Consider the following 11,841-nt stretch of genomic DNA (forward strand, 5'->3'; position numbering starts at 1 on the left):
AATTACCTGGTATGGCTTTCTCTTGTAATTTGACTCTGGATACACACTACAAGAAAAAAGATATTTGGTAACAAAAAAATCCATAGATTGATTATAGTTGCAAAAGGTACTTTTAGCAACAAAAAACAAATATTTGTTGCATAGACTTTTCCCAACGATTGTTATTGCAATGATGTGCAACAACTTTTTTTTTTTTTGTCAAAAGTACTATTTGCAACAATAATGAATACCATGGCAATAAAAAGTTCATTTGTCAACAATAAAACTAAGTTGTTGTCAAATATTAAATTTTTTGTTGTCATTTCTATACTTTCTTGTAGCGACAACTAGGGATTCTTACTCGTATTAAATGATGTAACTGGAAATGTTTCATCTTCCTCCGCCACGTGTCCCAATACTGTTTCGACACGTGTCAAGCTATATTTTGTCATGTATACAGATATAGCTTTTGTAACACCCCGTACCTTTAACTTAAACTTTGATCATGATCCTAGACTTAGAAAATCAGATAAGGAATGTGAGAGTTAGAATTTCTCTGTTCAGTTGTAAGATGGTGGTTTACGCCCATGAACAGTGACCGTATTTCAGTTTACGCCCATGAACAGTGATCGTAAACTGAAACCAAGAATTTCTGAACATTCTGGAATTTGACATTTTGGTGTCACATGGTTAAATACGGACCGTATTTCGATTTACGACCTGTATTTCAAAACGTATTTGGAATTTGGGAAAACTTCCTTGATGAAAGTTGTAGAGCTTTGAAATACCTTTCCAACGGTATATTATGGGGGTCAAAAGGACATCTGTGCAAAGAGTTATGACCATTTTATTGAAGAGACGCAGTGCAGTCCGTATTGCAAAATACGGACCGTATTTCAGTTTACGACCTGTAAACTGAAATACGGCCAGCACTGTGCAGGACGTAAACTACAATTTCACAGGACAGTATATATTCGTCCATACCAGTTCAAGTCATTATTTTTCATTCCCTCAAACCCTAGAACGACCTCCTACTCTCCTCCATCATCAAGAACACCAAGGTAAGCCCACTCTAATTATTCTAACTCAATTCTAATACATATCCTTGTAATCTAAACAAGAAATCATTCTTCCTAATCTAGGGTTTTTCAAGAAAACCCATCTCAAGATTCAAGAATCAAGATTTGGGAAATCTTCTTCAAAACTCAAGTCTCTAATTCAAGTTTTGGAGCAATTAAGGTATTTAGAACTTCCATCCACATGTGGGAATCTCCACGTTCTTCCCCATGCTCCGTTTCTTGATATTCATGAAGTTCAAATCCTAGGGCATTAAACCCAACATATTGGCAGCCCGTATTTATGTACATGAATTTTGTATCTATATTCGTTGTTGTATTCCTAATCTTCCATTACGGTTATTAGGAACCCTAGCTTAATCCATGAATCATGAATTCTTCCTCATGTGTTCTCATTATGTTCATATGAAACTTTATGATTTTATTTTGTAAGTTACAAGCATGTTTTCAAGTCAATTATATATGTAATTATGAGCTATTGTTATTACTCATGAATCAAAAACATGTTTGCAAGACTTTGACAACTTATCTCAAGGAACCATATTACAAGATATTTCATGAAACCATGTTTACAAATTATTTGGTGAAATCATGATTACAAGACAAGTATAAGTTAATTCACGAAAATCATGGGCTTCTTAGCCAACTATATTATGTTCATGTTTTTGGGAGTTGCTTTAATTACCGAGGAACGCTTCAGATAGCCTAAAACTACGTAGCCACCGTAGGATGAGGATCGCTCCACCTATGTCCCGGACGGTCTCTCATAATGACGGGATCCTTTCATATTTTATTAAATCTCATGTTCCCTGGCAAGGACTGAGTGTTCTGCTAGCGGGACGCAAGCACCAGACCATGGATCGGTTATAAGTTATTGCTCTCCCTACTTATGATATTTTTACCATGTTTTATATATATATATATATATATATATATATATATATATATATATATATATGTGTGTGTGTGTGTGTGTGTGTTCATGTTCATGACCAGGTTTCAGTTCCTATCATTATTGTTTCATGTCCCAAGTTTTCAGTTGCTTTACATACCAGTACATTCAATGTGCTGACGTCCCCTTTCTATTGCCCGGGGGCCTGCATTTCACGATGCAGGTATTGATTGACAGGACAACAGATTGGCTCGTTAGGATATTGCTTGTATCAGCTTTTGGTGAGACCCATCTCATTCGGGGTTGTGTCCTTACTTCTATTTATGTCAGTTATGCATCTAAGGTATGCTGGGGGCCTTGTCCCAGTAAGTATGTTTTCCAGTCAGACTCATGATAGAGGTTTCATAGACTAGACAAGTCAGTTATATTATGTCAGACATTCAGAGTCGTATAGCCATTTTGGCTCATTCATGTTATTTCTGCACTCATGTTTAAACAAGTATTTTTATTAAGTATTATGACTTACTACGTTTTATAAAGGCTTATCATGCATTCACATTATATTCAGCTCATGTTATGCCTCATGATGATTCAGCAAGCCATGTGGTTCGCTCGGTCACATGCACCGAGTGCCGTGTTTCGCTCAGGCCATGGTTCGGGGCGTGATAAAGCTTGGTATCAGAGCCTTAGGTTCAAGTGTCTTCGGGAGTCTATGAAACCGTGTCCAGTGGGGTCACATTTATATGTGTGTGCGTGCCACACATATAAATAGTTGACCACCAAGACATTTAAGTTTGTCTCATTTCTTTCATCTCTAGATCGTACAATAGAGCCGTGTTCTCAGAAATCACTCGAACTCATGTGTTATTTCCCATTCTACCAAATACGTCTCATCTCAGTGGATGATGAAGATGTGAAACTAATCATTAACGGTGTGTTGCTTTCAGATAGAGTTATCAGGAGTTATTCTGACTCGTGCGCATTGCATTCTTTCAGAAAATGTCTACTAAGAGAAAGGCAACTTCAGGCCCAAGGGCTACTATTGATGGGACCCCAGAGACGAACTCTCAGACTCCGAGAGTTTTAATTTTTCAATTTTACGACTGTAAGTCATCAGAACCTGCTTCGAGTACCACTAATGTCCCAGCTCAGACCAATGTGAGGAAGAGGGTTTTTAATAATCCTATTTGCTGCAAGTGTAATAAGAGACATCAAGGGGTGTTCCGCTATGGCACCCATAGATGTTTTGGGTATGGCCAGCGGGGTCACTATCTAAAAGATTGCCCACAAGTGAAACAGGATAACAAAGGTTTTTCGAATCCCATTTGCAGTACGTGTGGAAAAAGACATACAGGAGTGTGTAGGATGGGTTCGGATGTGTGTTATAATTGTGGTCTCCGAGGCCACATGCAAAGAGAATGCCCTTAAGTCAAGTACAATAGTAAGACTAAGGGTGGTGGTGCAATTCGTTCCCCCAGACCAGGCATAACCAATTCAACAACACCGTTCGCAGCCCGTAGTACTCGGGCACTAGCAGACCAAGGCACTGATCGGGATGAAGTATTAGGATTAAGTGGGGATCAAGCACGTTATCATGATATGGTAGATCGCTAGGATTCCGATGTGCCGTCGCATATGTCATAGGTATGCCAAAAATTTTCCCTCCTTGTTACATATGAGATATTATGCCCTAGATCTATTATGTCTTATGTGGTTATTGTGCAGTTGATAGTTCAGATTTAAGACCCCACGAGGTAACATGTTACGAAGTTAACCGCAACAGGCATAAATTGTCCACGGTAGTTTTGAGCAGGGGAATAGCCTAAGAGCCAACCACTTGTAATACTAGAAAGTCTCGACTTTTTCAAGGATATATATATATTTTTGCCATATGATCTATATACATGACTAGGAAGGGACTGATGCGATAAGAAAACCATGAGCAGTCGATATTGATTTTTTTTTTTTTGTATTAGTTTCAAATCATTTCAGCTTATTCAGATCATACCTAGAGAGTATGACATGAGTAAGTTACTACAAGAAGTCGGTATTACTATGAGATGAAAGATATGATAATTCCCTCTTAGGTTATGTGATTAAGTATTTATCCCTGATGTGTATAGTATGATATAATTTTGAAAGTGTATAGGGAGTTTGGGGTTAGTTGTTCCATTTCCTTGTTTGAGACAGATGAAATTTCCCTAAGTGTGGTCCATGTCTATAGTTCAGAAAGATAGTATACAACCCCAGAATAGAGTCAGATAAGGAGGAAAAGTTAAAAATAACCTTATGCTTCACTTTAGTACTCAGAGAAGAATTTGAGAATATGATGCTAGCAAGTGGTTAACAGAAGCATAGCAAGTAAGTTTGAATACATACAGTGAATTAGAAATTTTTAGCAGAGTTAGTAGAAGTACGATTTGAGTACTTAGTCAAGTTAGCACTACTAAGTGGGTAACTGTTTGAATACACCGAAGGCGTGTTAGAAACCAAGGGGTTTAAGTTAAATTTGAGGTATAGAAATTGGTGAAAGAAGAAAACCATCTGAGCAGTAAGAGAGCAAGCTACAGAAGAAGAGCCTTTAAGTGTTATCAGAAAAGTGTTTTCCTCAAGACTGACAAAGCTAGTATGTCAGTTATGTACATTAAAAAAAAAAAACTTGTTCATTTAAGTAATCCAGTTTTCCCAATAAGACTTGCTTGAAGTAAGTCGAAGAAATGAGTCGTTAGTATGTTAGAGGAAATTAGCAGAACCACTAGATGACCACTTATCACTAACTCAAGGGATCCACAGGCTTTAAATGTCAGCTTTTGAACTAAGGGGGAGATCCTGCGATAAGGTGTCGATATAGACTATGTGTTTCGCAAGTTGATAGGTGTTAAGGAGATTATGTTAGAGGATCACAGTTTCATGTAGCCAAGATAAGATGCGTAAAATGTGATTTTTGTGATGCTGTTGAGATCAAGTACTAGGTAATTATGTTATAAGATAAAGTTCTAGAGCGAATAGCGGGTTTTAAGGGTATAACGGTTCCAATTTCAGAGTAATTCATGTACCATGCGATTGTTGACACCCAATTTTGTCCCGCCTCTCCTCCGAAATACCTATTTACGCTTCTAATATTTTGGGAAAATTAAAAAATATATATTTATATTTTACTATAATTATTAGCCTCTTATCAATACCGGCATTTCATTATTCTATTACAGTTACTAGCCATCATTATTATTATTATTATTATTATTATTATTATTATTATTATTATTATTATTATTATTATTATTATTATTATTATTATTATTATTATTATTATTATGTTACCAATATTATTATAATTCACAATTTTTATCATTTCGGTATTTTACCAGCTTACGCACACGCATCGCATTTATCTTTGCATAATTAAATAATAGTGTTTATTTACTGTGGATTTTTGAAATATTATTGCACGGCTATTACAACGCCATTTTTTATCTGAGCACTAATAATTGCATATTTTATGTTACGTAATATTTTAACGCAAGTTATTTAAGTAGGTCTTTATTTAAACGCAGTAGCCCAATCAACCCATACTATTTTCGGACCAATTCATAAATCAGTCCACATTTTAATTTACCAGCCCAATTTAATTCATCTTATTCCAAATAATTAACCAACACTTCGGACCAGCCCATTCTTTTAATGCCCGGTCAAAAATTGACCCAGTCCAAAAAAGGACCGGGTCCGGCCCATTCCGTTTCAAGATAAGGGAAACCCTAAAAGGGTTTCCCCTTCATTTTCTCCTCTTCTCTTCAAGCCGCCACCCCCATCTCTCCCGCTCCCTTTCCCTTTTCCTCATCATTTCTCCCTCTTTCTCTCCCTCCACGCTCCTCTGTCACCCACTATTCCCTGTTCCCCACCACCACCGCCGCCTACCCCACTCCCATTTCCCTCTGTTCCCCACTCGTCTTGTCCCCCCCGCTCCTCTCTCTCTCTTCGTCGAAGAAAACCCTAATTCGCCCTATATATAATCGTTGTCCAAGTCAAGTAAAGGGGAGGATTTTTGGATGGGTGAAATCCCTCAAGAACAGAGGATCTTTGTTCGTTTCATAAAAATTCCTCCAAGAATCCGTTTTCTTTTAGCCGTAGAAACCCCTGAAAATTAAAGGTTGGAGAACCCCAAAATTGCCTTGCAAAAACGAGCTAGTGGAACCCGAAATCCTTAAAAAATAAGGAGGATCTTTTGATTCAGAAAATCCCCTCAAAAACTGAAGCTTTCGAATCGGTGAAACCCCCAAAAGAATAGGACCCTTTTGATTCAGAAAATTCCCAAATAACTGATTTTCCGGTTCAAGAAATCCCCTGCAAAGTATATTTTTTTAGCTGTCACAATATTATCTAATATCGATTCAAAAAATACCAAACGTTTTTTTGGTTTATTTTCTGTTGGCTGTTTCGAATCCGAGAGGATATCGACTTAGAACTTGGTGGTGTTTCGAGGTAGGTCGGAGACTCGAAGCCTCACTTCGCTGCACCCGAAGAAGGTAATTCGCCCTCCCTTTTTTGCTTTATATATGTTTTCTGCAATCGTCGCGTAGTTTTAAAACATGCGGATTTAGTTAGGTAAGTTGATTAGCATAATGTTTATGGCAAGATTTGAGTGCTGTTAGCTTTTAAATTTTATTATCGGCATGTGTTAATTTTGCTTTCATCTGCTGAGTATGTAATTTAAGTTTCCTGTGGTTAATTAGCTTGTCGGTTTATTTATGCTTAATCTTCATTAATATGTGTGGAATTTGCTCAATCTGATTCAAAGGTGCTTGGCAGCATATGAACTAATATATTTGCTTAATCTTCTCTTTGGCTTAGATTGATGTGTAAATTGATATTGATGCCTAAGGCGTGCTCATGTTTGTTTAAGTTAAGTTCAAGGTCACTTGTAAACTATGGTGTTTGATAGACTGGCATGGTTTTTCTCTGCGATGGGTTGGTTGAGCCATTGTTTGTTTTTTTTTTCCAAAATATGTTGTTGATACTAGGATAGCATATTCACGCCTACTGGACCTGAAACTGAATTCATTGGAGTAAAAAATATTTACTTTGATTCAACAAGATGCACTAAACCTTTGCATGCCTATGTGGTCTTTTTGTATTTTTTTATTTATTATAAGCCTCAGATTGTATTTTCAAAAGAGCTCCAAGCATTTTAAAGTCAATTCAGCATCTGTGGACTTGTGCTCTTACTTTGCTGAGTACTGTAATGGTGATTGAAGCTCCTGTTGGCAGGATCTGTTAGTCATGCATCAGATAAACCTGTGGTTTTACTTGGCTATAGTAACAACATTTAGTTTAGGTTCATTATTATCCCCATACTAGTTTAGCAGAAGTCCTATTGGTACAATTGCATATGTTTATTCAGATGTTTTAGTAGTTCATATTAGTGTCTCTTTCATATTAAGTTTGGCATAAGCATATTGACCCTTGGTATCTCTGTAGTTGTTGGTTCGATTTGAACCTTGTTTGGCAGTTGTATCATGGTAACCTCACTCAAAATATGAGAATGGCCTTCCTTATTTGATTGCAATATGTTGTTAAGGTCAGCTGGTAATAAAAAAGAAAAAATGAGTTTCAACATGTTAGAATAAGTCATAGTTCAAATTTGTTTGTAGAAGGTCCGGCAGAGTCGAACTGTGATCGTAATGGTCTGAAATGTGATTTGCGTATAAATGATAGGCTCTTCTTTTAAGCCATTTATTTGCCTTGAGCATTGAAACAGAATGGAAATTATGGTGAATAAATAAATGTATACATCTCTTAAGTGTAAATATCTTGTTCAACAGATTTCAACAGAACCAGTAGTTCCAGTACCTTTTTTTTGACATCAGAAAATTCATTTTTGAACCAAGTAGAACTTCTAGGAATCATTTCATCTATGGATTATTGTTAGCCCTGTTTGTATTTCCCACATCATTTTGTATAAGCTAGAAATGACATGTCAAGATTCTCTCTTTTCCAGTCAACTGCTGCTGGTAGGCTTTAAAACAGTAGTAAAAATGACTCTAAATTCTAAGTCTTTAAATTTTGGACTGATCTGTTGCTGCTTGATAAAATCATTGTTATAGCTTATTGTTTTGGTTGTTGAGTCTTAAAAGGAAGAGCAAAGTTTAACCAGAGATGGGATCTTGAATCTTAAAATCACTAAAAATGAATCATTTGATCACTGATCGCTTAAAGTCTCTACCCTTCAAAAGCAAGACTGATTTCCTGTCCTTTGCCATATCTTTTAGTTTATAGCATGTGCAAGTCTTGAAGTTACTTATACATTTCTTGGTATCATTTTGAACCTAGCTAAAACTTGATGTTGTTCTTATATCATGCCTGAATAATTGAGCCTGTCTGCTGGTGTTTTTACCAAAACATGATTAGTTGAATAAAAATGTTAAGTTAAATGAGTGTTGAGTTATCTGAGATTGGTATAAAGCCTATTTGATCATTTGTTGACTTAGACTGATAGAGTGTGATATGATTAAGAGAAATCCTGGTCTAATTTGGAGTAAGCTTAAAATGCCATCCGTGATAACGATATATAGTGTCATTACGTATGCTTAAGAGTTAGTTTAAAGTGGGACCTGAGTATGCTGAATTTGTCTTAATGTGGCTGTTCCTATATGTGGCTGCCTGTTACTATTGTTTACTACAACATACCACCGACGGTTTGCTGTTTATCTGGTTGAATTACTACTGCTATATATCGCTTTGAAGGCAAAAGAAACTTATTGTTTGAAACCAAACCTATATCTGGGGCCATGTCTTTGGCTAGACATTGTTTGACTATTGTTGGTTGTTGCTCAATTGTTATGGGCTGCTGCTCAGTTACTCTTATGGCTGTTGAAACTCACTTTGTGGCACTTCCCTGTTGCACTTTATGTTACTTTGCTGCTGTTCATTGCTGCTACCTAAGGCTGCTACTTGGTCTGCTTGCTGGTGTTATTTCTTGCTAAAAAAATGAACAGATCACTATACTAAAAAAATAAAAAATGAACACATCCTGTACTTGGTCAAAGATCGTTGATTCGAACATGATACTACGCTTGGGTCGATGAAGAGTTGTCTAACTTGAGGCCTCACTTTTAAAAGAGCGGATTTCTATACTTGATATTATTGAAAGGAATAAATATTCTACTGAAAAGAACAATACTATATTTGATCCACACCACAAGTTTTAGTAAGCAGCTGTGTCTATTTACTGCAATGTCTTATATATGAGTGTTTCGATACAGTTGATGCAAATCGCTGTTGCAATTTTAAGTTTGCAACTCTGCACTTGGTTTGGCAGATCCTACGTCGTAGTATAATAAATTCTGTATTACAGTTATTTGTTGATCTAAATAATACTATCAAAGCTCGATAATGTATACGCGCACGCCATGTACTGTTCTGTTTATAAGATATATATGCATATACACCAGATATACATCTAATATACACAATCTACCAATCTGTTTCGAGTTTTTTTTTTTTTTTTTTACGTCTAGTCTTATTATTGATTATATACTAATCATTTTTCTTTTGTTTTATGCATGATCATCGCATACGAGTCCGAGGGACTCGTTCTTCTCCCGCATTCTGTGTTGGGTTTAGCCCAACGACGTCTCCTCCGCATCTGGTTCTACCCACAGCAAAGAAAAATAGAAAGACATAAAATTTTCTGGGTCAAAGCCCAATAAGCAGCAACAGCCCGTAGCCGCAACATATAAAATTTACTGGGCCTAAGCCCAATCACACGCACAGTTCCAGCAGTTGGGTTTTAGGATGGACCAGATTCATTTCATCTTTTCTTTCTCTCTTCCTTATTTTGTTGTTGTGTATTTATATTTGTTTTGTATGACTAACCTTATCTTATTTTTATTAACTTAGATGAATCCTAATGAATTGGTAGATTTAGCTTTAGTAATGGGTAGTTAGTTTAAGGAAGACTAACCGTCAATTCCATAAATTTTATTATCTTCTTTTTATGTTAAAATTATTTATAACGTCTAATATTTATATTTTATTTGGAATGATTGATTCGCAAAATGACATGACTATATATTTTTATCATAAACGTTTCAAGACGTCATTAATATGTCACTATAAATTCAAATATATTTTATAGGAAACCCATTCAAGTTGAAACAATCATGCATATTTTTAAGCTAAGCATAATTAATATAACATATTTTAAATTCTATTTATAAGTCTAGATTTTTCTATATTGCTACATTCATATAACATTAGTTGTTCAAAGTTCAAAATTGCTAAATCTTTTTTTTCAAAAGCTATTGTTTATGGGCAAAATATCATAATTTCATACGAGTCTTATCTTCAAAGCATTTATTATATTTTCATATAAAGTCTTAGCAATATTTAAGCTTTATTTTAAATAGCATTTAAAATCTTCTTTATGCAAATTATTATATTTTCTGTATTTTAAACAACATTCTTATATTTTCCTTAAAAACTCTTAGCAATATTTCTTAGCCATTTTCTTGAAATTTAAAGCGTCTTATTTAGAATTAATTAACTTAAGTTTGGCCGGACAACCGTAGTTAGCGGATTCTAAAGGATGCCTAACCCCTTCCCTTTAGGATAATATAAAGCCCTTACCTAGAATTACACTGGTTAAGCAGACTATTAATTGAGGTTTAGTTTTAACTTTGCCTTAGTTAACATCTTGATGTCCTAATTCACCGTTAAATTAATTAGGTGGCGACTCCTCAAACAAAATAAACGGGAATCACCAATACGTCATACTCCTTAAATCTACCCGGTTAAAATGGGGTGTGACAGCTTGGCGACTCTGCTGGGGAGTTTCAGTTATACAAAAATGTATTTTGAAAACAAAAGTAATGAGATTTGGATGACTTTGAAAGGAAATACTTAGTGGCTCTAATCTGTAAAATGATTAAGAAGACTCGATTTTTGAATTTATTCACATTTTAGAAATATGGATGGACTTTTATTTAAGACCACTTTTATGCTACTTCTAAAAATTTGTCCCAGTTTCAGTCCTGGAGACGCTTGATTCTGGACAATTGAAAAGTAAGAACTTATAATGAAAGTTTTTGAAAGTGATTTGACCGACTTCAAAATTTCTCCCAGTTTCAAGTCCTGGAAACGCTTGGTTCTAAACAATCGAAAAGTGAGAAAGTTGTAATGAAAAAATTTCGAAAGTGATTTGACCGATTTCAAAATTTGTCCTAGTTTCAAGATACTAAGACACATAAATTTAAACGGTGGGGAGACCAAGTTTTGTATAAAAATCCTTATGTATTTTGTAGGAACCAAAATGTTTGGACAAACTGAAAAATAAAAATTTTAAAATAGAAGGGCCGAACCCGCCTCGGGTTGCCTACGTATCCCAAAGGAATCGGGCCAGACGTAGTTCGTGATAAAAATAAAGACTTTTGAGTTTTTTTTGATTTTTTAATAAAGGGGGCCGAACCCGATATGGGTTGCCTACGTATCCAAAAGGAAATCAGGCCACACGTAGTTCCACCCATACAACAAAACACTGAAATATTTTGAAAAAGTGGCCGAACCCGATGTGGGTTGCCTACGTATCCAACAGGAAGTCAGGACAAACGTAGTTCCAACCACAAACAAAGTTACTGAAATGATTTGAAAAGAGTGGCCGAACCCGATATGGGCTGCCTACGTATCCAACAGGAAGTCAGGCCAAACGTAGTTCGTTACAAACAAAATGACAGAATATTAATTTAAAAAGGCCATAACAAAACATAGAGGCAACATGACAAAAGGAACTAAATGTTCTAGTTGATGCCTCCGGCCTACTACAAAAGGAAATTTAAACTTAAAATACTAAAACTCCCGGCGAACCGGGGCTAAGATAGAAGTCCAATTTTGCAACTCCGG

This window comes from Lycium barbarum, chromosome 7 (genome assembly GCF_019175385.1).
Source record: "Lycium barbarum isolate Lr01 chromosome 7, ASM1917538v2, whole genome shotgun sequence".
Taxonomy (NCBI): Eukaryota; Viridiplantae; Streptophyta; class Magnoliopsida; order Solanales; family Solanaceae; genus Lycium; species Lycium barbarum.